General features: G+C 30.4%; 1 protein-coding gene and 1 long non-coding RNA gene across 2 annotated transcripts in view; one reads left to right on the forward strand and one right to left on the reverse strand.

Annotated features, from left to right (window-relative positions):
- Positions 1–27963, reverse strand: part of LOC115885046 (potassium channel subfamily K member 18) — a 555195-nt gene that overhangs the window by 381666 nt on the left and 145566 nt on the right. The window lies entirely within an intron of this gene.
- On the forward strand, positions 20113–20497 carry LOC115885049. The gene is made up of 2 exons (XR_004050672.1): positions 20113–20260; positions 20454–20497. It is a non-coding gene; the product is annotated as an uncharacterized LOC115885049 (long non-coding RNA).

Consider the following 27963-nt stretch of genomic DNA (forward strand, 5'->3'; position numbering starts at 1 on the left):
TTAAAAATTTGGTACATCTTTAAAAATAATCTATAATGTCAGTATTCCATGGGTATATTGATAAATGAGTTCTAAATTAGAAGAAAATGCATTTTCCACGGAAACTTGAAGAGATAGGTAAAAAATTATATAATACAATTTGATAGACAATTAAATTGTGCATCTGATTCTCATAAAATATACAGAGGGTTCCAAATTAAACAATAACTTATTACCGTTTAAAGCTAGTAACTATTTAAAATAAATTTTTAGACACTCTGTATAAGGTAGTATAATTTTTATTATTGTAACACAATAACTGATCAATAAATAAACTTCAGTAAATATTTAGCATTAAAAACTTTGATACCCTTGGAGAAATGAAGCCTTCAAATTTTTATTGCAATTTCACAAAATTGAAAAATATTTTAAAAACGGTAAGGTTTAAGTGTAATAAACCTTAATCAAATTTACCTTTATTTTAATCGTAGAAACTAAAAATTTAATAATATACAGGGTGTTCCTTTTAAAAAAATATAACTTTGATATTTTTTATTTATTTGGGACACTCTGTATCTTGTAAAAATATTTTTTAATTCTTACTCTAGTAGTCCTTCAATGAACCCAAAACTTACAATTTCTAAATATCTAATCGTTTAGCTACAATACTCCGTGTCGTATGTGGTGAACAACCCTGTATAGTGTGTATCATGGAATAACCAGATATGAATTATAATATTTATTTTTCTCTAGACCTCGATTACCAGGATTATTAGCCATATAGACTAGGCATCGATTACCAGGATTATTAGCCATATACAACTCGTTATTGTTAACAATAATGCAATTATAATGCTATTATACTATCTCAATATCCTCTCAAGGGGTTCAATCTTACAAGGACAATTCAAAATTTATAAATCTACATTGACATATACATTTCAAATTGAGTGACAGTATAATAATAATTAATAGCAATAGTAATGATAAAAAGCATTGGCAAATTTGAAAGAGAAGAATTTTGATAAGAAATGATTTAATCAAGATAGAATTAAATTATTTTTATCTCAAAAAATTCAGTAGCGTACTACTTATTTTAAACCAATTAATAGGTGTGACACTATTAATGATAAACTTTGACTCGCCCTGTATATATCAAAGAAGATTGCAAATTTTGGTAGACCGAATTTTGAAAAATACATTATTATACAGTATTTTCTGTTAAAAGTTTTTGAAACTCTTCGAATTTTGAAATTTAAGAGAGCTTTAAATAAGCAGTAAATTTAATTTAAAAACGGTTATATTTCAAAAATCACTCGGTATAGTATATGACATTACGGTATTTTCGGAACGGATTCACTGAGTTAAAAAAATACAGAGTATTCTATTTAAAAATATACGCCTTTGGTTTAAAAATATGTTTGAATCACCCTGTATGTAGACAATAATATTTTTAAAATGTGCGTTACCATGTAGAGCTTTTTAGAAGCCTGGATCGCCCTGTATAAAAAAATTAGATCAACTGCGGTGGGGACCTAATATGGCCGACTTAAATTTATAAATGTTTATAAAACGTATAAGAATATAATGTATGTAGGTTTAAGGTACGCGCACACTGTGCACGCCGCACTCGCCACACGCGCCGCACGAATCGCACTTTTTTTTGTCGCGCACACTGAGCCGTACCGAACGCGCCGCATTATTCGCTATTTCCTTTCTTTTTGCTATTACTACACCCGTATTTGCCAATCGAATTTCTCATCAGTCGCTTCCAGAGTCCTGTCTGCGGTAATAAGCGTGTTTTTTTAATATTTCTCGACAATGAATGACAACGAACAAGAAGTAATTATAAGCTCCTTGCTAATAGAAGAAGAAGAAATCACGAGAAAGAATCGAAAGTTATAGGTTCACATTATTTGCAAAAATCCACATTATTTCCATATTTAGTTCAGGATGAACTAAATATGAACCATGAAATATTTGCGAACTTTCTTAGCATATTGAATTTCTAATCTCCTCTTCGGCTACCTACGTAGAGTGGAAGGAATTGCGTGTGACGTCAGCAGCACTAGCCGCATTTATCGAAAATCATTCTGGCCCAACAATGCTGGCCGCATTCTCGTCGATGCGATTCGTGCGGCTCTGGCTAGTGTGCGCACCTTCATTGAAAGTAACACAAACAATATTTTTCTTCGTTCGATGCGGCGCCGGCGCGTACGGCTCTGGTCAGTGTGCGCGTACCTTAAAGGTACGCGCACACTGACCAGTGCCGCACGCAGGTACGCTATCACCGAGATATTTTACTTTGAATATTAAAAAAAAATGATTTTTCGCTTAAATTTTGACAACTTGATTCTTTTCTGGGTTTTCTTTCTTGTAAATTTATCGTCGATTATTTTAATTCACAGGTAAAATATATTTTCCGTAATTTTTGGGGACGTCGTTTGTCAAAAGGGTCTCGACTTTTTAGACAGACCAAAGTTATATAGCAAACTAGCAAACCATTACTATAAAAGCCAACACTGCAAACACTTCCTACATTGATAAACGATACATCATGCTGTACATTTTACTAAAAGTCGACTGTAACCACCATTAACCTTGTCGACGAGCTACTTAGATATTCTTCATTATTTTCATAAACCTCTGACTTCGGAATTTTCAAAAAGCAAAGTTGAGTAAAGTTAGTGTGTTTAAAGTCGCACAAAAATGATTTATTACTGTCAAAGTTAGTTTTGAATTAAGTTTCCAGAAGCCGAAAAGCAGGCCATAATGGCATAGAGGCAAAGGGCTGAAATCATACATAACTCGTCGAAATTTAAAATGTCTTTGTTACTCTAAACTCCATGTATTTAACCAGGGAACTTTTCGTAACTTTGAGAAATGAGCGTCTATTAATTGAATGTAGCATGTGCTGTGTAATTAAAAATGTAAATTTTGGATGAAGCTTTTAAGTTCTAACTGATTCTAAATAAATAAAACAGTGTTAGATTAGTTACATCATTGTTATTTCTTCGAGGCTTGTTGATTAAAACACTGTGTGACAAGTGTTTTTTTTTTGTTCTATAACATGAAGTAAAATAGCTACTTTTGTCAAATTGGACCTGCTGAACACAAAAATGTAAACAGAATTTAGCACGCACCACTTTAAAGTTATGATAAATTAAATTACTATAAATAAATAAAGTCAGTGTGTAAATATCAAAGCATATTTATTAACATTGAAAATGTTTCTGTTATCCTATATAAGGGAGCCCAAATCGAATTAAAATGCTACATTTGCCACACCATGACGTCATATATACAAGGGTATAGGAAATCTCGGCGCAGCGGCGGCAGTCGGCCAGCGCGCGCAAAAACCATTACATCGCTAATTGTTTATTGATATATCTTTATTAGTTTAAAAGCAAAAAATATGGGGTTTGCTTTGATACCTTGTCAAGACATAAGCGAAACTTTTAAATTGTTTCTTTTTTTTCATTTAGGCCTTCGTTTTTCGTTAAATGAAAGTTATATTAAAAAAATCTATTTTTAAACCAAATTTTCGCATGATTGAAATGATTATTCATCTTTAAAGTTTTTTTTGGTCATAAGCGCTAATGGAAATGTTTTTTTGTAACTAATTATAAAAAATTACTCCCTACGAAGACTTTTTTGTGTACTGGATCAAAAAATAAGTATTTGTTTTCTCTATACGGTGGTATTAATATATCGACTTTTGATGATAGTGCCCTTTTACCCGGTCTAATTTTGTACTACTTTCGGAATAAGGGTCCCCATATCATGTACTGTACTTCCATCCCTGAAAAATTCAGCTTGTGACACCGAAGTGAGAGGTAACGTCAAAATAAGCTTTAATCTACGTACATCATAGGTAGGTGTAGGTACTCTAGGTATATTCTACCTAAACAGTAGCTGGACTAGCTGACAGTAGTAATTAATTTGTTATCCGATAAGTAGTTGTCATTATATAAGTTTAATCATCTTATACTTCCTATAACGGTAGGTTTTGGATTTTTCCTGATTGGTTTGTTAAACAAAAATATACTGGGCATATAAATGTCTGTTACAGGTTAATTCGTTAAAGAAATATGTTACACACATATTATTTTAATAATAATAGTATAATAGTAATGGCTATATTATGTTATAACACATACATATGTATTGAATGTACTTATTTTAACCAATGCATTGTTTTGTTTTTTTAATCTCACAAATAAGAAATGTTTTATAGTTTTTATTATAAAAAACAGTGATTATACAATTTATTTACACCCCTTACACTGTTTTCTGTAAGGGGTGTAACCAGGAGTATATTTCGTAACCTCTTACGATATAAGAGGGCACAAAGTGTTTTATTACTTAATGCTTAAAATTTAATAATATATTTGTACATAAAATAAAATAGACTAGAAAGTCAATTAATTAATATTGACGTAATTACTAAATAAGTACAAGATTTTTTTTCTAATTATTTTAGTGTATTTTTAGTCACCTAATTATAAAGGAGAGATATCCAACCATTGCATTATTTTACTCACAAATAAATGTTTTATGGTTTTTATTATAAAACAACGATTAATTTATTATACACCCCTTAACCCAAACACTCCAAGGAGGATATTTCGTGACCCCTTATTTAAAGTGGACAAGCTTTATTAGTCAATGTTTTAATTACCCAGCGTCTTTAATAAAAATCTAATGTAATTTTTCATAGAAATGATCTGACATAAAAAGCAAATTTTATCAAAAAACTTTTTGATTATCTACAAGGAGTAAACCGCTGACAAATGTCTGTATACTAATGCCAAAGTAATGCCAAAAATACAAATTAAATACCAAAATTTCTCATATAATGCCCCACTAATGCCAAGCTGATTCCAATATAATACCACTAATACCACGAATAATATGTAACACATTTGTTTCACGAATTAACCTGTAACAATACTGGTAGGTACGTGCACAGATTTTTTCCTAGGTAACTTAAAAGTCGTTAAAAAGTCTAATTATATTTAAAGAAGATATAATTCCAACAAATTACATTATAAGGCCAATAATGCACAAGTAATACCATTAAAATTTTAGCGTTTTTAACTTGTGTAACATATTTCTTTAACGAATTAACCTGTAACAATAGTGGTAGGTACGCGCACAGATTTTTTCGCTAGGTAACTTATTAAGTCGTTAAACAGGCCTATAAAAGCTATAACAACATAGGTAACTAATATTTATAATTTAATTCGAGTTTTAATCTCAAATAATAAATGTTTTTACTGGTGTATTTCTGAAGTGTTCATTATTAAAAGTAGATATTCTTCAAGTTATGCGAAGTAATAAGTAATGTTTCCGGTGAGACCGCGTATATGTCACCGGATTCTGGTTAGTATAAAGACTTTTTCTATAGAAAGAGTTTTTTCTATATTTTCCTTTCAAAATAAGACTAATTTCTTCTTATTCTTTTAAATATTACAGTGTTTCTTTTTCCTAAAATGTTATACTTAATTTTCGCTTAAAATTAAAAAATCACAAATGGAGGAAAATATACGTTATTGAATAAAGTTTATACAAATCACTTTACCATAACAAAAAAGTAAAAACATGTCATGGCGGAAGATATTCAGGTGGCATTTCACACATTTATCTATTAAAATCGAGATTAAAATAATAAACTTGCGTAACATGTTATACACGAGATAGAAAATTTCAGAATCGATTAATACGCAATACGCTACGCAGTCAACTTATTCCTATGCGCGGATGAGCGTCTTCAAGACTCTTCCTTCGGCCAGGGTCACGACGCAGCCGAAGAGGAATCGGCCTACGTTTGGCTAAACAGGCTGGACACGGTGGAGTACGATATTAGCGAGTCTGAATATTTATAAAAATTTGCAAAGTAAAATATGTTGGAAAAATAATTAATCCATACATATATAAAAGCTCAAAGGGTTTTTTTGTTGCATCCATCCCGCCGAAACCGCTTTGCCAATCTTGATGATTCTTTCTTTAAATGAAAGGTATATATGTGTAGATTTGTTATGAAGTATTTTTATAGTGCTTAATGGCTATTTCTTTGTGTAAAACGACTAAATACTAAAACATGCCTGAAAAACACCTACACACAATACCTCCAGATATAAATTATTTGTCTTTGTCAGTGGTGTGTCAGTTAGATTATATATTACGTTTTTAGATATTTTAGAGTAAGTTCATGCCGCCAGCTTTACATACATAAATATTAGCACAAAGGTTCGTTTAAACGACATTAGTGAATTAGCTACACAAAGCGATTTTAGGAAATTCATCCTCTTAGAGAGTAAAATTATCTCGGAACAGTTTGTTGTAAGAAAATTCCTTACTATTTGGTCTAGAAGAATGAAATCCTACAAAAAGAATTAGAAGAATTTTTTTAAATTCATCAACCAAATGGGTAAAGTTAGTAAAAATTTATATAAAACTTGGTGACCTCTGGATTATACACATAAAAATGGGCACAAAGGTAAAGCGAATTTATGAAATTTATACCCTTAGAGAGTAGAATAGGGAATGAAAGTTTGCTGTACGAAAATGCAATACTATAACATTATAAACCAGACAGTATAAAATTTTATACATGGGTTTATTTAGTGACATCATAACGAAATATATCTTCCTCAATTATCCTTCAAGGAATAAAAAATAACTATAAAGAGAGTATTAGTGCTCTTAATAAATAAAAAAAGATGAAAAATAAAAAACATCTATGCTCACTAGCTCTCTATAAAGAAGTAAAAAATAATTTAAATCAATGCATGAACGATTCGAGGTGTAACGCGAACGTAGTCGCGAGAAAAAGCTAGTAATTTATTAAATTATTTTATTTAACTCATTAATTTTCATTGAAAAGGAATTTTTGTAATTCGCCACTATATTAGTTAAAAACTAAGAAACTCATATCAAATTTAAGTTTTGTGATTTTGACGTATACTTTTTACAAAATCTGAACACATTTTAAAAGAAAAAAAGTTTTAGATAATATTTGTGTAGATTGACTACAAGTTGTATAACATAAATTTCTACGACCGGTCTACCTAGTGGTCTGCAGCATCGCCTTGTGGTGCAAACGTGGGCCTGTTAATCTGTGACGTGATGCACAACAGCCAAGAAAAACAGAAGCGTGGCTAAGAATTTAGTAATTTAAAAAAAAGTCTTTTAGATACAGTAGTAGGTATTAAAAAGTTTTGTGTTTAAATGGGGTTTGCCTTCAACAGTTAAAATTATATCGTAAAGTGTAACTTTCCGTAAGAATTCTTTATCTGTCATTGATCATGATCTGTCATCATGTTAACCTGATGTTTTGTATGTTATTTTGTTTTTTTCGAGGTTTTTTTGCTTGCTTGTTTTACGGATAGGTGCGATCGCATAATTATTATTGATAATGTTTTATTTAATGTTAACACTACTACTTTTTCAGTGAATCTTTAAATCTGTTGTTTTTTGTTAAGTTCGTTATTTAAACATATGTATTTAATACACTCATATTAATACTAATCATATTTTTACGTTTTTATTCATCATTTTCAATGCCCCCCCGGTTGCATCTTTGTAAAGGACTGTGAATTTTTATATTTTCAATTTTATAGAAGAACAGTAATATTATATAGTTACACATAGATAATAAATAAAAATAACTCAAATTTAAGTTTTAAACAGAAAAAAATGAGCCACATATTTTAAAAGAAAATGACAAATGTTAACTTTTCTTCTTGTGAACAGTAGAATTAATTTAAAGGTTTTGATTTAATAATTCTAGTAATTTAAAGGTTCTAGTAACTTTTTGTCCGTACCTGTATAAAAAAAAACTAGTGAGTAAAAAATGCACATTTCCGTGATTTTTTACATAAAAAATATCTCTTGGTAAAAATCACTACGAGCAACCATTCTCAAGATATTTAGAATGGAAATAGTCAATACATGTCATTATTTACTAAAAATAAACATGTTGAGTAGTGAGTTTGACACAAAAATATTTCAAATTTACGATTTCAGTCTAGTAACTATTTAGTTTAATTTTATGTCAATGGATGACAGGCATGGATAATTTCGATTCCAAATGTCTCGAGAACAATTACTCGTAGCGATTTTTACAATGAGAACTTTTTTACGTAAGAAACGTCGTAAATGTATATTTTTTACTCGTTAGTTTTATACAGGTACGGATGAAAAGTGATTACTCTTCAAACCGGTTAAAAATATGTGGGAGGTACCTTCAACAAGTAGGAGTCATATTGACATCAAAATCAAATTTTTCATGTCAATAAACTCTCAGAGGCCAATTTTCATCCAAATATTGAGGTAATTTCAGAAATTATTTGAAAAAAAAAACGAAATAAACATGAAACTTCTACACCCTGTATCTTCGAAACAAAGCATTTTAGAACATACATTTATACGAACTTTTTACTTATTTTTATCGGCAGAATATGTTGCCGAAGTTTGCGGAATATACTTCGGACCACCCTGTATATTGTTGTAAAAGCAAAGTGACTCAATAATCAATGTTTGTAAAAACATTAGTTGCTTGAAATAACAAGTTCTTCCTGTGTCCTGTGTGGTGGTGTCTGTTGCTAAACGAACTGTTATTTGTCACTGTGAGGAATTGTACTTGATACTGCTGCGAATACCTCTGTTCTATTCTGGATTTTTTTTAATTTCTCTGGTACTAATTGGAACTCTTTATCTTGAGATTTAATATTTTCCACAAACATAACAAAACTTATCCGTATAATATTTAAACAGTCGGTCACTTTTCTCCATGAATTCTTAAGGCTACCCTTCCCTAGACAAACTATAACACCTGCGGGGAATCCGAAGAGACGAGGTAGCTTTTAAACTAACAGAAGGCGGTGCATCGACTACTTGCACTTACGAATCTCTCGATAAATCCAGGGTCAACGGCGCCCAAAATCCCAACGGTGGACCATATTTTATGAAAAAATTATTTTGCTCGTAGATATTATTCAATATGTGTTAAAATTACAAAGTCAATACAAAATATGAAAAAATTAACAATTATTAGTGCATAGGAAATGGTTTATACAGGGTGTTACAATATTAACCCACATAAAAAAAACATATTTTCGCAGATTCAGGTCAAAGTCACACCTTAACTAGTTTCCAAAAAATGTATGAGCCTAGAAGCAACATAATATGTAAAAAATTTTGTTATACAGGGTGTCTCAAAAGTCAAAAGTAATGAACTTTTTATAAAACTAGTTTTTTCTTAAAAATCGATTTTTAAGACTTTTGAGACAATTGCATAAAAATGATAAGAGCTGTACCTTCATTTTATTTGTAATTATTTTGAAAATGCAATATTTTATCAACTTACTTTGTAACTTATTGAAAAATATATATTTTTTATTTATTTATTAATATCTCTGAAACTATCCAAATATATTTACATCTTATCTTAGGATTATGTAAAGTGATCAGAAAGGAAGCCAAAAATGCAACAATATACAAAGTGTTCCATTTAAAAAAATCATTCCGGTCCACTCACACTTTTTTAAGCCACCCTATAGATGTTAAAATATTTTCCTGAAATACATCCTCGTACATAATTTAGGTTTGCAAACTTAAAGTTTTTTATTCTAGAAGCTACATATGCCTTCCATTACTTCACAGTGGTCAAACCATCTTATTAATTATTTATTGTTTTATGTTTTGTTACATTGCATCATGATCAATGACCATACACACACAATAGATGCAACGCAAATTTTGATTGCCGTGTGATTTGAAATAATTACACAATAATTTGAAATAAAAATTTCAAATTATTGTGTAAGAGACAAGCGTTATAAAATAATTTATCCAAATAATTCGAATACGTACCTGGTTTCCTTTGTCCGCCTTCAAAAGCGTCTGCGACAAAATTCACGTGGAGGCGCCACATTACGGGCAACAAAAATGATCAAAATTGGGTTTGCAGAGGGTCGTGCGTCACAAAATTGCGACCATGTTTTTTAATATTTTGAAATAATTTTTGTTTAACTTTATTAAGGAAGCTTCCGGACATGCTCGTAATTATTTTTAAAATCGATTTGAATACATTTAATGCAAAAAAATTACTTATAAAATCATCTTTTTTTAGGGCGTTTTAGGGGTAAATTTGAAACAGTTTGAGTTGAGTTTGGGAAAGGAAATATAATTATAAGCACGTCTTAAGATGTATACAAACAAATAAAAAAAGATTCGTGAAGAAAGGTCACATGGTTTTTGCAGCATTTTGTGACAGCCAAACCCTTACAAATGCTACGCTAGCGCCACCACTGGCTTTTTAAGGCTCTCCTTCCCACGAAGGAGAGCCTTAAAAAATACTGTAATTTGACTAAAACATGTTAATAATATTGTAAACAAAAGTAAGAAACATTTTCAGTCAAACATTCCTTTCTATTTGATAGTCTTTTCTGCTATTCTAGTCATTGCGAGTCATACTGCTAAGTTTATTTTCAAAATTGAACACCTAAACTTGGAAATGAAGCTTTTTAGAATTCATGTTAGTGTGAACTTTTCAACTGAAAAAGTTTTATTTCTATCCAGCAGTTTTTTTCTTTACCTTTTAAAGTTTGTCAAGTTAACATCAGACTACTTTTTATAACTTTTCGTTATTTCAAAATCCTTTTTTATACATTATGTAAAAAGCACAATTCGTCTTTTTAAGATAAAAAGAATTCATAATTTTTGTAATTTATGATAATATTTCTGTCACTAAGAACTAATAAATATGTTTTTTTTCCTCCTTACGTTGGCTGTCTTATATTTTGCAAGTAAAAAAAATAGTAGTTTTTTTTGTTAATTTGAAGAATTGTTCAAGCAGAAAGAGTTACGAGTTATTTTAGTACAGCCATTTGTCGTCTTAATATTTAAGCTTAAACATCGTTATTCAAATTCGAAATAGAAATAAAGAAAACACAATTATGTTAATACGAAAATAAAATGAAAGCTTAGTAGACGTCACACCACATCATCTGAAGCATTTTGACGTCAATTTTCCATTAGGCTGTCTCAAGAGCTTACCGTTATTTATTTTTGTTTATCTTTTTTTGCTTTTTGGAATGATGAGAATGCTTTATTGCTTCGTGCTCTAAAATGTTTATTTTTAATCTGACGTACGTGTTATCAAACAATACTTAGTATTATAGAAGTGTTAGAAAACGTCAACTTTAAAAATTCTACAAGCAAAATTTCCAAGCAAGTCGATTGGAAAACATTAGATTTGAAATTATATATCTCTTACTTTTTTACAATAAATCTGAATTCAGTAGAATTAATAAGTTATTTTGTCAAACTAAAAGTACTATTATTACTACTTACTAATGATAATAAAAATGTTCACCTCAATACATCTCAAACCCACTTTTTTAACTATATCGGAAATATTTCTTTTAACGATCTTAACTACCATAATTTGCCATAATTTACTAAAAAATGAGACATTATAGGTATTATTGCCTACGGAGCTGCAAGCTCACATACAAATTAAGTCTTTTTAGCCGACCATACCAATAGGTATGGTAGGCTACTCGCGGTAGGCTATTAAGATCGGCAAAAAAAAAGTTTTTTTAATTTCACTCAAAATGAGTTATTTGGGTCATAAATGACCTAAATACAAAATATTTTCATGGTGTCTGTCTGTCTGTCCGTCTATAACACGATAACTCAAAAACCGCTAAACCGATTTTAACCAAATTTGGCACAAAAATACTGTGGCACCCGAGAATCTGGCCATTAGTTTTCGGTGGGGGTAGGGGGTTGGTAAGGTGGTATGGGAGGGGGTTAAAAATTTAAAAAAGTCGTAACTCCAAAATTTACAGTAGCTAGCGAAACGCGGTTTTCAATTTAAGATTAGGAATAATATTTGCAACAAAATTTGTAATAACATCAAAATCAGTCAAAGTCGCAGTTTTTGAGATAAAAAAAATTGAAAAAATTCCTTTACTTTGAAACTAAAAGTACTGCCTACCAACTTTTTATTAACATATTTTAGTATGGGCGGTTATACGTGCCTCCCGGCACCAATTTTTTTTATTTAAATCATTTTCATGACTTAAGTCATTTGATTTTAAGTAATTTTTCGAAAGCTGACATAAGACTTAAAATTTAAGTAATTTTCAATTTGTGATTTAAATCGATATTCAGAAATACAAAAAGAATTAGGTCATTAAAAGAAGGCTTTTAAAAAAAATTAATCTTTTTAAAAATTACTTAAGTCATTAAAAAGATTTAGGTCTTTAATGCATTTTATAAAAAAATCATCTTTTTTTGTTTGTAGGTTTTATTTTATGTGGTTTATTTAGCCTCGTTTGTACCGACAATAGATTAATACTATACGTAAGTAATAAGGGAAGCGGCAATCGGTTATACAAGAAAATTGTAACGTTTTTAGTTCGTTACATGTCTTTTTTATATATGATATATGATGTCTGGCGTATCGTCACCCGATTCCGTATCGTTCAGGCCGGATAATTTGTTTGAGGCGCTTGGCGTAGTTCTAACTAGCGATGGGAACTATCGAATGAATTAGACTATCGAATGGTTAATGAATGAATGATTTCAACTATCGAATGGTTTTATTCGAATAAAATCATTCATTCATTTGTATACTAAAGCATATGTGACAACCTCGCCGTGCGACCAAATGGTTATCGTTGCGCCACGACTATCGAATGCTTTTGATAAATGAAAAATAAATTTAGTATTCGTTTGATTTTTGTATGCGTCGGTGCATTATTAGTTCTTCCAAATTTTTATAACTTCGCCGTATAAATACTGTGCTATTTTTGCGTTTATTAAAATAGTTAAAATACTAAAATAGTAGTTATTTTTTAATTTTATTTATTGACGATTATATGCATGTGCAGGTGGTCAAAATTTTTCCGAAAATTTGTGTGGTTTTCCGTAGTCCGATCTTTCAATTATTTAATTTTATATGGTATATGGTCTATTTTTTAATGGGAAATTTTGAGAAGTAGCAATTTTTAAGAGAGATGAGATAAACTTAGAATTAATTTTAAAAATACATATTTGTATTTTAGATGTTTTAATAATATGAATTAGTTGAACTTAATAATCATATTTAAGTAATGTGGTTAAGTAAATGGTTATCGAACTCAAACTATGGGGTGAGAAAATTAAAATGAAAGTTTTACACGTGTCAATTTAAAAAAAAAATTAACGATGTTTGTATTTTGTTTATGCTAATTCTCAAACTTAGTATAAATAGTATATTAGTATAATAGTATATTAAAAAATTTTAACGGTTTCGCAGATATTCGCAGTTTTATATGTCATATGGCATTTTCCACAGTAAATTTTTATCACAGCCACCCAATAATTTTTCTCTCGTATTTTACCATTGAATGAGCCATATGAAATCATACTACGTGTATCGGCAAAACTATTAAAAATTTTTTACTGTATGTATATACTATACTTTAAATACAAAAAATGTTCATTTTTTAATTCTCCATATAATAAAAAAATAATATACAGGGTGTTCTGTTTAAAAAAACAAAGAAAATATATTTTATATTTTAGAAAGTTTGGCGTAGAATATTGAACATCCTGTATGATTTACGATTACCATATTTATAGCAAAATAAGAATAGACTATCTAAAGTAAATACCTAATATAGTTTTGATTTCAGAACAGTTCTTGTATTTTTAATAATTTTTTTAAGAAGGGTTGAAAAATATATATTTTTGATTTATTTTTTAATATCTCTGAAACTATCGAAATATATTTACTCATATCTTAGGATTATGTAAAGTGATCAGAAAGGAAGCCAAAAATGCAATAATATACAGGGTGTTCCATTTAAAAAAAAATCACTTAGATCCACTCACACTTTTTTGAGCCACCCTATAGAAGTTAAAATATTTTCCTGAAATACATCCTGGTACATACTTTAGGTTTGCACTTTAACAAAACTTCCAAATTTTTTATTCTAGGAGCTACAAATGCCCGAAGCACTATTGCCGGACCCTGTATATTGATATATCGATAGGTGTCGATTTGTCGATAGGTTCATCCCTAGTAGCAAAATGGTGGACCATGTCAAATTTTGACATATTATTTCTAGCGTTTATTGTATATCCATGTATCTCAATATCAAATACCAAAACAAATCAAAAACGAATCAAACAGTAAACATTTGAATAATTCTAAAATTGTGTGTGCCACCAACCCTACAAAGGTTTAGTTTGGTTTGTACTGTTTGGTATGTATTGTTAAATATTCTGCCCTTATAATTAATGCGATACGAGTCCCGGCACATTGTTTTGAATATCTGGGGTTAGATTTCGATAGCGAAATTTCTAATTGGCTTTGCCTGTTGATTACGGCGCCGCCTTTTGTAAATATTTGCCAACACCGTTTGATTTAATTTTATCTTATGGAAATTAATGATACTGCACTATGATACCGATTTCGGCTATTAATTCTAGCGGGCAGTGTTGTCAATGGTAGTTTGATAGGTTACCGCTCTGTTTCAATATTGACATTAAATTTCAGTTCGTTTTACTTTATATTATTGTGCTGCAGCCCATGTTTTTTTAGGATAAAGCGAATATTGGTATACAACCACGCTTATTATTTACACAGAGGGGCGGAGATTCTTTTTCACATGATAAATATTATGATATCGAATTTATAACGAATCTTTTGATTTTATTGATGAATTTTAAAATTCAATGTCACTTTTGTTATTTGATATACATGTGTCTTTCCGAACAGGAATGGCACTTGGCTGTTTGTGAGGAATAGTATGTCATATTATGAAAATGTCAGCAATTAAGTGCTGTTCCTTACCGGATACAAAATAGCTATTTATGTATCAAGTTGCGAAATGAATGCGTTTTAAGCACGGGACGCAAAATTGTAAAACACTCTTTTCGCAACGAATTTCATACAAGATTTTTTGTGAAAGCGGATAATTTGAGATTTTCATGCTATTATTATTATTATTTATTTTTAAACATTTTTTAAAATGTTCTGGTAATCGGTTTCTAAGGCATTGTTTACATATTGTTTATGCATTGTTTAATAACAAAGTTTTGTCAGGTTCAAACGTCGCCGGATTTCCTACAAAGTTTTGTGAAAAAATGAGTGATAATGACGAGTCTTTGGATATTCAACAAGCTGCTGAAACTGTGCTATCCACGTTAGTGCTCGAGTAGTCGAAAAACTTATACGAGACCACCTACAACAACTTTGAAACCTGGGTCAAAGAAAAACACGTTGAGAATTTCACAGAAAAGGTATTGCTAGCCTATTTCATGAAGTTATCCACTACTTTAAAGTCTCTGTGGAGTAAATATTCGATGCTCCGTACCATGATTTACCTGAACAGAAACGTAGATATTACTGTAAGAATTTTTTATATATTCCCATATGTACCGCCCTGTATAATTATATCTTCTCAAAATACAAAATAAGCACTTTACTAAGCGGACGGCTATGGTCCAAGCGGGCATTATCGATTTTTTTAGTCAGATTTCTAAGAACGCACTTTGGCTGCTTTTGGAAAAAAATAATATAATTTCATCATTATTGAGTGAACAGTCGGAAAGTGCGTAGCGTCGGTGTTTTGTGCCAGCCAGAATAAATTGGTGAGTTTTCTCACAGAGTAACCTTAATGTAATTATAATGATTTTATGATTATCTTTGTATTTGAAATTTATTTATTTAATATTATTTAATTGAGAGAGTTATTGATTGGCTATTTTAGTTTGGATATTATTGAACTGATTTTTATTATTGATTATTCCTTACTCTCAATATGTATTTGTTTCTTTTATTTTGGAAATATTTGCGACGGGATACTTCGCGTGTCTCTACCCTTAGTATCCATTTGTTGTGAACATACATTTAATATGGTTATATGTATATGTATATTCGACAAATTGTATAAAATATTATTTTTACCCTTATTCTACGGCTATGCCTAAAGAATTTAAGGTACGAAAAATACCATCAACATTATTATTCTTCTCAGAAAGATGGGTGATGCAAATAAACAGAACCATTACCTTAAGAACCATTGCACGTTCGAAATATTTGGTGATAATAATTGGAGTAGATACTTCGCGTGACTCTGCCCTTAGTATCATTGCACACTCAACATTATCGTTGTTGTTTATATACTGTCGCGTATCTCTGCCCTTCAGTATTGTTTTACAAATATTTGCGACGGGGTACTTCGCGTGTCTCTGCCCTTAGTACCCATTGCACGATCGAAATATTTGATAAATAAATAAATAAATAAATAAATGCCTTTACTGTCAAAAAATTTTTCAATTTGTAGACAAAGGTAAACTAACAAACAAAGTAAAAAAACAAGGTACACAAACAAACAAACAAAAGATAATACAAAACATTATACAAATAATATTGTCAGTCTTATTGTTAAAATAAACATTTATAAATGTTTATAATGTCAAAGAACAAAAAAATAAAAATAATATTCAAAAATATTTAGCTAGTTTGTAGTAAAATATCAATGACCTCTAAATAAATTCATTTCGATGTCATTAGTAAATATAGCAATAGCAAACATTAGACCAGTGTTTACAAGATCAAATTTGATTTTCAATGATGGTAATAGTTGGTGTAGATACTTCGCGAGACTCTGCCCTTAGTATCATTGCACACTCAATATTACCTCTATTTGTTGATGATAATAGACACAATGTTTAATATATTCTATAAACATATTTACTTTAGCAAATTATTGTTTGCATTCTGGTTGCTCAGATACTTTTTCTTTAATTACAGGTAAAGATCTAAATACCTCAACAAAGACAGTCAGCCTGGTTATTCGTTAAGACAATTCTATTAGTTATATCATAGTATAAGGAAACTAGTAGATTTACTCCTTGTCAAATCCTTTGTTCTTTTTCTGCCACTTTATATGATCTTGTTCTCGCCTCCCGTGACGACTGACGTACTGTATAGTCGTGGTCTATTAACTAGGCAAAGTATAGTTTTGGTAGAGGCGTGGCACTCGCCATAGTTTCACAGATATATATTTAGGAAAATATGAGTTCACAATAAAATAAAATAAAAAAAATTGATCTTTGAGTAGAAACTTGCTTGAAAACAGAATATTTTCACATTTCATGTGGGTCACAATTCTTCTGTATCTGAAAATCTTCTGATGGGAAGAAATGAGGAAAAAATATGTAATGACATTTTTATATTATTACTTATGTATTTCAGAGATTTTCTACAACTTTTTTTATTATTATTTTATTTATATTATTATATAACTTGGTAATATTTGAGGGGTAGTTTCATCTCGTTGGAATTTGACTTTCGAAAAATCCGTTTGCCAAAATTCAGCTTTTTACGTCAAGCAGTTTAAGCAGAATCGTGGTTAAGAAATTATCCAACTTTTTGGAACACCCTGTATGATTTTTTAAAAAATTTCAAAGTATGTAAAAAAAACAAATAAATTATGCTTGTCCAAACGTTTTCCCGAAAGACTAACCGTTTTTTAAATAACAAATATTATAATATTTGAGGGGCGTTTTCACCCTCTTGGAATTTGAGATTCGAGAAACCCCTCCTTATCGAACCTCTACACCCCACAGTCAATCCGTTTGCCAAAAATCAGCTTTAAACGTCAGGCAATTTAAGCAGTCATATTTTAAGAAACACCCTGTATAAATTTATAAAAAATCTTAAAATATGTAAAACAACAAAATAAAATGTACGTGTTTAAGAGGTTTTCCGAAAAACTCACCGGTTTTTAAATAAAAAATATTTTAATATTTGAGGGATAGTTTCGGCCCCTTAGAATTCGAATTTCGAAAAATCCCTTCTTTTCGAACCTCTACATGCTAAAGTCAATCTGTTTTCCAAAAATCAGCTTTTTACGTCAAGCGCTTTAAGCAGGATCGTGATTAATCAATGACCAGATTTTTCGAAACACCCTGTATACATTTTTAAAAAATCTTAAAATATGTAAAAAACAAAATAAAATATACGTGTTTAAGCGTTGTTTCGGAAACTTGACCGTTTTTTAAATAAAAAATATTGTAATATTTGAGGGGTGGTTTCACCCTCTTGGAACTGGAATTTCGAAAAATCCCTTCTTATCGAACTTCTACACCCTAGAATCAACCTGTATGCCAAAATTAAGCTTCTTACGTTGAGTGGTTTGAGCAGGATCGTGATTAATCAGTATGTCAGTCACTTAAGGATTTTATATATTAGTATAGATTATGCTATTATAAAATTCTTTCAATTAAAAAATATGAATAATTTGCGGAGACTTTAGATGTACAAAATGTTTACTCTAAAATTGTTTCAAAAACCAGTCTATATAAATTATCTCGTAAATTATTATTGGAATGAAAATTTTATGGCAAATCTCCTGACCAAATAATATTTTCATGCGCAGATTTGAGACAACCTGTATATCTAAAAAACTATTTTTAAAATCTGCCCACATGCTAAAAAAAGTAATAATATTTAATTAATTACATATCTCAGCTTCTAAAATAAACAAATATAATTGAATGTTTATTGATAATTACTATCAGCTTACCGATTTACATCCGATGGAAATCTAAAAAGATTCAAAGAACAATTTTTTGAATTATTTCCACAATTCATAGCAGCGCACAGTAAGGGACTCATTTTTTGTCAATCCGTCCCTGTGCTCGGACGCAACGCTTGAACCTCACAGCTCGACGGACCGAATTCAACTGAAACGCTTTGCAACCTGCCAGCATGCAAAAACTGGCAGAAAATATTTGCGAGAGTGCAACTACTCTTTTCCTTATACTATGGTTATATTGTAAGTAGCGCCTATGTTTGCAGTTAAAAAAAAATACCAAAAAAAATAAGATCACTAAATTAAGTGGGTCTTACATTACCAAATTAAATAATTGTACATTTAAGATTTATAATAAATAAATATTTTCATTGTTTCTAACGTTTCATTTTATACTTTTAGGCACTAGTGCCTAAACAAGTGTCACTTTTAGATATTAGTGCCTAAAAGAATGTAATTTCCAATCTCAAATAAATATCAAAAACTATGAATTTCGAAACGCTTTCACAAAATAGCTATTTATGTAACACGTTGCGAAATGAATGTGAACTGGAGGCATTGTCCAACTAGGCTTTCATCTCGTTGGACAATTTTGCGTCTCGTGCTTAAAACCCTCTTTTCGCAACGAATTTCATACAAGATTTTTTGTGAAAGCGGATAATTTGAAATTTTCATGCTATTATTATTAATTATTTTTAAACATTTTTTAAAATGTTCTGGTAATCGGTTTCTAAGGCATTGTTTAATGACAAAATTCTGTCAGGTTCAAACGTCGCCGTATTTCCTACAAAGTTTTGTGAAAAAATGAGTGATAATGACGAATCTTTTGTTATTCAATAAGCTGCTGAAACTCTATCCACGTTAGTTAACTTGCATTTCTCTTAGAGACAAAAATAAAATAAATATTTTCATTGTTTCTAACGTTTAATTTTTTACTTTTAGGCACTAGTGCCTAAACAAGTGTCACTTTTAGATACTAGCGCCACAGATAACACATAATCCAGATGGCTCCTTACGTGTTAAAAATTGTCACCCTAATTTCACTCCAATTTGGAAAAATATTGGAGTGACATTTGAATAATCTGAAATTTTTAGATTTCTTTTCTCACTTTTTTGGGAGGTTTTGCTTCTCTTGCACAGACGTCGCTTGCACTTCAGTTGCGTGGTTGCCAAACGTTATATCGAAATATATTTCATTTCATTATGAATATATAAAATTAAAGGTATACCAAATTAAAAATTATGTAATTTATAAACATGAAATAGATATGTTAAATTAATATATAAATATTTAACTTAATACGTTCATTATTATTTTATTAATTTATCGTCACACGTCATTTACCAGTTGCCTAATTACGAAAAGTTTCATATGACATTAACCTCAAAAATGATCTTTGAAAACAAACAACAACAAATGAACAAATAACTACATAATGACTGATAATGATAAGTGATAATAATAACTTTAATGATATGCTGGAATGGGTTCTTGATATGCTGGAATAGGCTGATGAAGGTAATTATAAACATTATTTTGAGTTTGTTTAATAAAATATAGGATACAATATAACTAAGCAAAATCAAACAGTTTTAGACAACCAATACAAGATTTAGAACTTGACATCGTGATAAACAAATTGTACATTCAGGAACTCGTTTAAATATTATAGGTAAGTAATATTTTCACAAAACTAAACATTTTAGCATAAAATCACAGGTAATATATAGAATATTACCTATGATAAAATGTTAAATACTGATGTATATTTATTATAATCACATTTAAATTTAAACTCAAAATTTTCATAAAAAGAAAATGATAATTTTTCGTAAATATAAAGTAAATAATATTACATATTTCAGGTTGATTGACGAATACTCTACAGTTGATTAGAGCCCATGATGATGCGAAGATAATTAATATCATAATTTAAATGAACTCACAGATAGCAATGGGGCACTGCACCGAAGCAGTATTACAAAATATGTGAAATAAAACTGTAATACAAATTGCTCTATAAAATTTAATAGAAATAAATTTATTTATGAAAATTAAGTTATGAATTTTATTTTTCCTAGGAAAAAAATAACATTTATATTTTGATCAATTTAGAACATTACAGTTAAAAAAATATGTGTTAGAATAACATATTTTTAATAAAATTGCAGCTTTTAATTTTTATACTTCTTTGCTTTTATATCAATAAGAACTAACGTAAGGAACAATTCATATTTATACTATGAAAACACATGCATATTTTTTGATGTTTTTAAAACCAGTGAATGATGTTGAAATATACTACACCTATTATTCTTATTAACTAACTTTAATTACAAACTTACACATTATTGTCATTGGAAATAAATTAATTTGGATATTCTATTTGTTTAGAAACTTTTTTACCTATTGTAGTTTTTTAAAACCTACTTGATTTAAAACAAAAAAATGTAACCTGTTGTGACAAAATAAGGTCTTTTTTACTAGAAAACAATCTAGTGAGCTTTTCTAATAATACTTTATTTGATATACTATATGATCGAACAAACGGCGTCAGCGATGGCTATGAAATAAAGATCGCTGTCATTTTAAATGTAAATTTATATGGGAAATGTCATCGATTGCCATTTCCCAGCCAACTGGACGCCGTTTTTTTTTTTCGATCATACGGTATAATATGTATTCCCATCTGTTAATCTTTTTATTTTAAGGAATATTTAGGAAGGCTTAAAACATGTTTGTCAATCAATTATCTTTATATGTCGTTTGTAAAAATATTTTACAGTAGTAGAAAATAAAACTGTTTTTAAGGCCAACAGCTTCTTTGCTAAAATATTTTTTTGGTCCCAATACATAATGATTTACATTTTTTTTTAACTTCAAATAATGAATTTAATGGAAAAATTGCAAGTCATAAAAACATTCTAAATATACAAATCTATCCATTTTTTCCATATCGTTACTCCAGTTTTTTGTCAAATTAACGAATATTAGAAATAGTTTATTTCAACCTCTTCAGCTTATTTTAAAAATGTTGACAAATAACAAAGAATACACCCCTTAAAGTTTCGCATTTGTCTTGATATACTCTGTATAAGACAACAGTAAATAACTTGTAATATAACTTCGAAATATAAATTTGAAATTAAAATAATGATTTGTTCAAAAGTGATTTACGTTTTATTAATTTTGATTTTTTTTTCTTAAATTTAATTTAAAAGTGATTTACGTTATTTATTAATTGAAACGTTTAAAATTTGAATATACGTTCAAATTTTTTTTTTATAATAAATTTGTTTATGATAAATAATTTTATAATAAAAATATGACCAAATTTCCTGGAAAGTTTGCCAAATTTGTACATATGAAAACCTAGCTTTACCACTTATCACAGAAAATCTCTATTCCTTCCCTTATCACAGAATAATACAGGAACGAACCATATGCGACAAAGATAGAAGATTTAGATATGTCGTTAGTGTTTTTTTGTTTTTAATGGATATTTTAAAAGCCGGGTAATATATGGTAATCTGTGATGGTAATATACTGTATACCTTTGACTGTCTTTGATTACAACTGTGTGATTAGTGATAATTATTATTAAAATGTCTGGTAATAAGTGTCAATTTTACAATTGTGAGATTTCTCGGAAATCAGGTGTATATGTGTTTAAGTTTCATGCGTCAAGAGATCCTAATTTATGTACAAAGTGGATAGAAAATTGTGAGTTCATTCATATAGAATTTTTTTGCACATTTTGTATGTAAAAATACGGCGTTAAGTTACCTTAGAAATGGTGATCGATGGCTTTTACCATATACCGTATGATCGAAAAAAAAAACGGCGTCAGCGATGGCTATGAAATGAAGATCTCTGTCACTTGATATGTAAAATTATATGAGGAATGTCATCGATCGTCATTTCCAAACCAATCGGACGCCGTTTTTTTTTCGATCGTATATAGGGTATAATTTAACACATTAAGAGTTGTCCATCGTTATATTTCTATATCTATGCAAAGTTTACGATGGATAAATCAAGTAATATTAAGTGGATACAAATTATAAATGAATCAGTGAATATAAACGGTTATAAATTACAAGTAGGTAATGCAGTTAGTGAATATACCGTACGATAGAAAAAAAAAGCATGGGAGTGGGCTTGGAAATGAAGATCGCTGTCGTTTAATAGGTATGTAAAATTATATGATAAATCTTATCGATTGTCACTTCCAAATCAACATGACATGCATCTGTACATCATTAATCTCACGACTAGAGTTTCCTGAAATCCCGAACTCCCAGGATCCCGGCGGCGTGTATGTTTATCTCCGAAATCCCGATATTAAATTCCGGGATCCCGAAAATCCCATAAAATTTAAATGTCCAATCTAAAATGATTCGACTTTATACACCTTTCAAAGATCAACAAAACAAAGTAAAATTCATATTTAGTAAGTAAAAAAATGCAGTTTCAGACAATAGTTTGGTTTGGTTTGGTCGAGTTTTGTTAACAGCCTGTCTAGTCTGGGCTTTTTATTTGATATATGTTAATCAAATAAAAAGCCCAGACTAGATAAAATCAGGAGCTAACTAATAGAATCATATCAATTCTCTCTGATGTAGGATAAGTTTCTATTTTCGGAAAATTTCTTAGATTTTTTTTGTTTCAACTGACGAACTGACACAAAATGATAACTAGTTGCTAAAGTTGAACTAATTTGACAGCTATGTTGAAGTAACGTCAGACATATCACAGCCACCCTAGATTTTATCAAATAATAAAGATCTATTCACACTAAATCATAGAAATGAAAATATCTAGGAAAATCTTTGTTTGAGGGGTAGGCCGGCAACCTTAATAGTATTTGGAAGTGACATGAATTTCCCATTGAATATCGGAATAATATTCTGGGTGATTCAATTAAACTAAAGGAGTTATACAGGGTGGGTATTAAAGGAGTTATACAGGTTATACCAATGTTCAGCATTAATTTTGCCCCACCCTGTATAACTTTATGGGTCAGGTTTTAATTTGATTTAAAGTGCAATAGAGTAAATTCCAATTTAGGTAGTTTTTCTTGAAATTTAAAAATTGTTCTTCAAAATCTTAAGTAAGTCTAAAACCTTACATTTCAGTCATATACTTCCCTAATAAAACACACCTTTATTTTTCTCTTAGAATCTAAAAATTAATTAATAAAGGGGGTATTCCCTTACAAAAAAATACAAATTTGATGTGTAACTTTTTTTGGGGACACCCTGTAGAACTCTCTATATTTTTAAAACGTACGCAGAATTAACTTACATATGATCACAAAATTTCATTTCAATACGAATTGGTCGTTCTCCTTGGAGCCTCCGAGTCATATGAGAGGCGCCACCCTGTATAATTTTTATATAGTTGCACTTTAATAAATTGTTAGTTAAAACTAACAGTCCTACGAGTGTGGAATTTTGTACAGGTGGATTTTGGACATTCATCTCTTAAGAGAGTGAAATAAGGGATGAAAATTTGTACAAACATTTGTTAAAATCGGGTTTAGAAGTATGAAATTCTGTTTGTTCCTTATGTAACGTAATTTAGTAATAACAAGCAATTTTTTTTCAGAACGTCCACACCTCATTTCACCCCGTTAGAGGGCGAATTTCCAAAAATTGTTCCTGAGTGCTAAATTACGTTACATAAGGAACGTCTGCGCAAAATTTCATACTTCCAAAACCGATTTTAATGAATTTTTGTACAAATTTCATCCCTTAATTCTTATGGGGCGAATGCCTAAAATTCGCTTCTGAGTACTCACTTTCATCACTTGAGGAACCTCTGTGCAAATTTTCATACTTCTAGGACAGATTTTTTTCAGAAAGTTCACCCCTCATTTCACCCCCTTAGAGGGAAAATTTCGAAAAATTGCTTCTTAGTGCTAAATTACCTTATATAAGGAACGTCTGCGAACAATTTTATACTTCTAAAACCGATTTTAACAAATTTTTGTACATATTTTCATCCCTTATTTCTTAAGGGATGAATGCCCAAAATTCGCTTCTGAGTATAACTTTCATCACTTGATGAACCTCTGTGCAAATTTTCATACTTCTAGGACAGATTTTTTTTCAGAACGTTCACCCTTCATTTCACCCCCTTAGAGGGAAAATTTCCTAAAATTGCCTCTTAGTGCTAAATTAAGTTACATAAGGAACGTCTACGCAGAATTTCATACTTCTAAAACCGATTTTGACAAATTTTTATACCAATTTTCATCCCTTATTTCTTAGGGGATGAATGTCCAAAATTCGTTTCTGAGTACTCACTTTCGTCGCTTAATTAACAATTTCCAAATTTCAAACTCCTCGGACTAATTTTAAAAAAATATGCAAAATTTCACCCCCAGTTTCACCCCTTAGTAGAAGAATTTCCTAAAATCGCTTTGTATAATCGAACTGTTAAGTTACGCTACTTAAGGCACCTCTGTGCAAAATTTCGTAGTCCTAGGACATGCTTTTTTTGTATACAAAGTACCCCCCATATCACACCCTTAACGAGCGAATTTCCAAAATTGCCCCTTAGTGTTCAATTACGTCAGTCAAGGAGCACTCGTGAACAATTTCATACTCTTAAACCAGATTTTAACAAAGTTTTATGCAGCTTTTCATCCCTAATTTCACCCCCTTAGCGGTCGAATTTTCAAAAAATCCCTTCTTAGTGCTCATTTACATCACTTAAGGAACCTATGTGCCAAATTTTATTTATTACTATATAGATAACCTTTACCCTTATTTTCAGCTAATGAATATTAAGAGACAAATAATAAAAATAAAATCTAAATTATAAATTTCATGGCTATAAATAGCATATATATGCATCTAGAAATTCTGACTTTCAAACATCCACTGCGACTAGTATTTTCATATCCAATTGTCTAGTATTAAAGTCCGAATATACATTTTCCCTGGGTTTGACCGGGAATTTGCTTATAAATGTGAACAACCGGCTACGTCGCTTCACATCGCGTGGCCGTGGTGTGGCTCCAAATTCGTTCGTTTTAAAAATATTATTAGATTTGGCTATAGGCGCCCTCTGTGTCATTAATAGGGAACTGTCTCATCGAAAACATGCTGTTCCGTAAGCAATGGCCATCTGGATTATGTGTTATCTGTGCTAGCGCCTAAAAGAATGTCATTTCGAACCTCAAATAATTTTCAAAAACTGTCAATTTCGAAACGCTTTCACAAAAATGTATTTCCAGTGTGACAATTATTTGTTTCAAGCTCGTTCTCCAAAAAGCGATTTACTAAATTTAGCGCTGCTGGGCAATATATCTATGTACTAATGTACTATTTACAAATCCGAATAAAACTCATAAAGGTGAAAGCACGAAATTTTATTCGGGGATAATTTGGCACGATTTATCTGTGCGAAGGCCGGCAAGATTAGTAACGGTCGGTTTATGTAAAACAAAACGCAAACAAGTGAAATGTAATCACCCGGAATTTGCCTTCCTAAATTGAGAATAAATTCAGTTAGTCTGATTTAGATTTTGACAAGTTTCTTACTTTTGTACTTCTGATTCTGTTTTAGGTCCAAATATTAGCGAAGATTCTATGTATATAAATGATTAGTAAAATAAATAACTGTGTAAATTATTTAGCAAAATAAAACATTAGTTTAAAACAACAAATCAGTGTTGTAAAATGCTCGAGGATTTATTTATGGAGACCGTTGCGTTGCCTGGAAACGAACGAGATTAAATCTCGATAATTTATAATTAACGCAAAGAATATAGGTTGGAAAATAAATTTAGTTTCTTAAAAAATCTTTTGGGTATTTCGCCACTTGTACTGTGGAATAAATTAAAATAGTTATTCTTTGTAAACACCGCTGCGTTAATCCAGCGGAGACCAACTTGCTAGCAGTGATTTAGTAACGTTGATTGAAGAAATAAGAAGATGCGCAACCTTATGGCTGATTTCGTGCTACAAAAGCTGTCCGAGATGTAGCTGGCGTTACCGTCAGCCTGTCCGAGATTTAGTTTAGCTCTGCGCCGCTGCGCGCTGATTTGTCGTTTACAGCGCAGCGGATAAAGAATACTGTACTGTAGTTCTGCAGGTTCCGCTCTCAGTCGATAGAGTGAGTGGTTGCCGCAGACCAGTGACTAAAGAATACAAGGGTAAATAGCACCCGAGACCAATCGTGACCATTCTTCCAAAGAGTGCCATGGCACATATTTTTCTTAACATAGACTTCTTGAAGCGATTTGTATATTTTTGATAATTGTTTTTACTACGTGTATGGTGTATCCGGTGGTATCATACTAATTAATTACGAAAAAAAACTTATTAAAATGTTAACAAAAGGTACAAAACTAGTATCGACGTATAGCACATATCAAGTACATATAATATGCATATAGTATCGAAAAACTAATTATCGAATTCAATAAAAAAACGCTAAAAAGGTGTGGTGGAATGTTGTGGATTTCCCTATAAAACGTGACTCATGGCTCTTTTTTATCATTGCGCCTTTTACACTTGAAAGCTGAACAAATTACCATTGTAATAAAAAAATTGTTTCATAGCAACTGTTAAAATTGCCTTATATCTATCAAAAATTGTAGATAAAATAGTACCGTATGATCGAGAAGAAACGGCGTCAGCGATCGCTATGGAACGAAGATCGCTGTCATTTTATATGTAAATTTATATGGGAAGTCGATGTTCGATCGAGAAAAAACGGCGTCAGCGATAGCTATGGAATGAAGATCGCTGTCATTTTATATGTAAATTTATATGGGAAGTCGATGTTCATTTCCCAGCCAACTGGACGCCGTTTTTTTTTTCGATCATACGGTACTTTAACCGCAAGAATAGGTTAAATGATACTTTAACAGCGAGGATAGGTTAAAAACTTATTTCTTCTCGCATTTTTATCTCTTAATAATCGCGTTTTTTAATTGCTTCCGTTTTTTAAAATGTTTGTGTTTCTTTTCATAAGTTATTCGGGATTTAAATGGAAGTAGTTTGGTTATGGCGTTTGTTGCCTCAGCCTGAATATCTGTTGGTAATTTACTTATTTCGTTTTGAGCCGATTTTGGCTCCAATTCAATCAGCAATCGACACGAAAGAGAATTAAAAAATACTGACAACTAAAGAGACAGCTTTATTTATTTGTCAAATTACATAGAAACCAACGCCAACCCAGCATAATATTTTTTCTACTCGTGATAAATTCCTTGAAATAATAATTTCTCAATATGTTTTAAAACGTAACTCGCTATGGAAAAATATATTGTTTGATACACTACGATAAAATTTCCTTATCGTCTTCCGAAATTAAAGCCTATAATTATTTATTGATTATACATTATCAACATAAGTA

Source organism: Sitophilus oryzae, unplaced genomic scaffold, assembly GCF_002938485.1.
Source record: "Sitophilus oryzae breed Bouriz unplaced genomic scaffold, Soryzae_2.0 scaffold_359_pilon_pilon, whole genome shotgun sequence".
Classification (NCBI taxonomy): Eukaryota; Metazoa; Arthropoda; class Insecta; order Coleoptera; family Curculionidae; genus Sitophilus; species Sitophilus oryzae.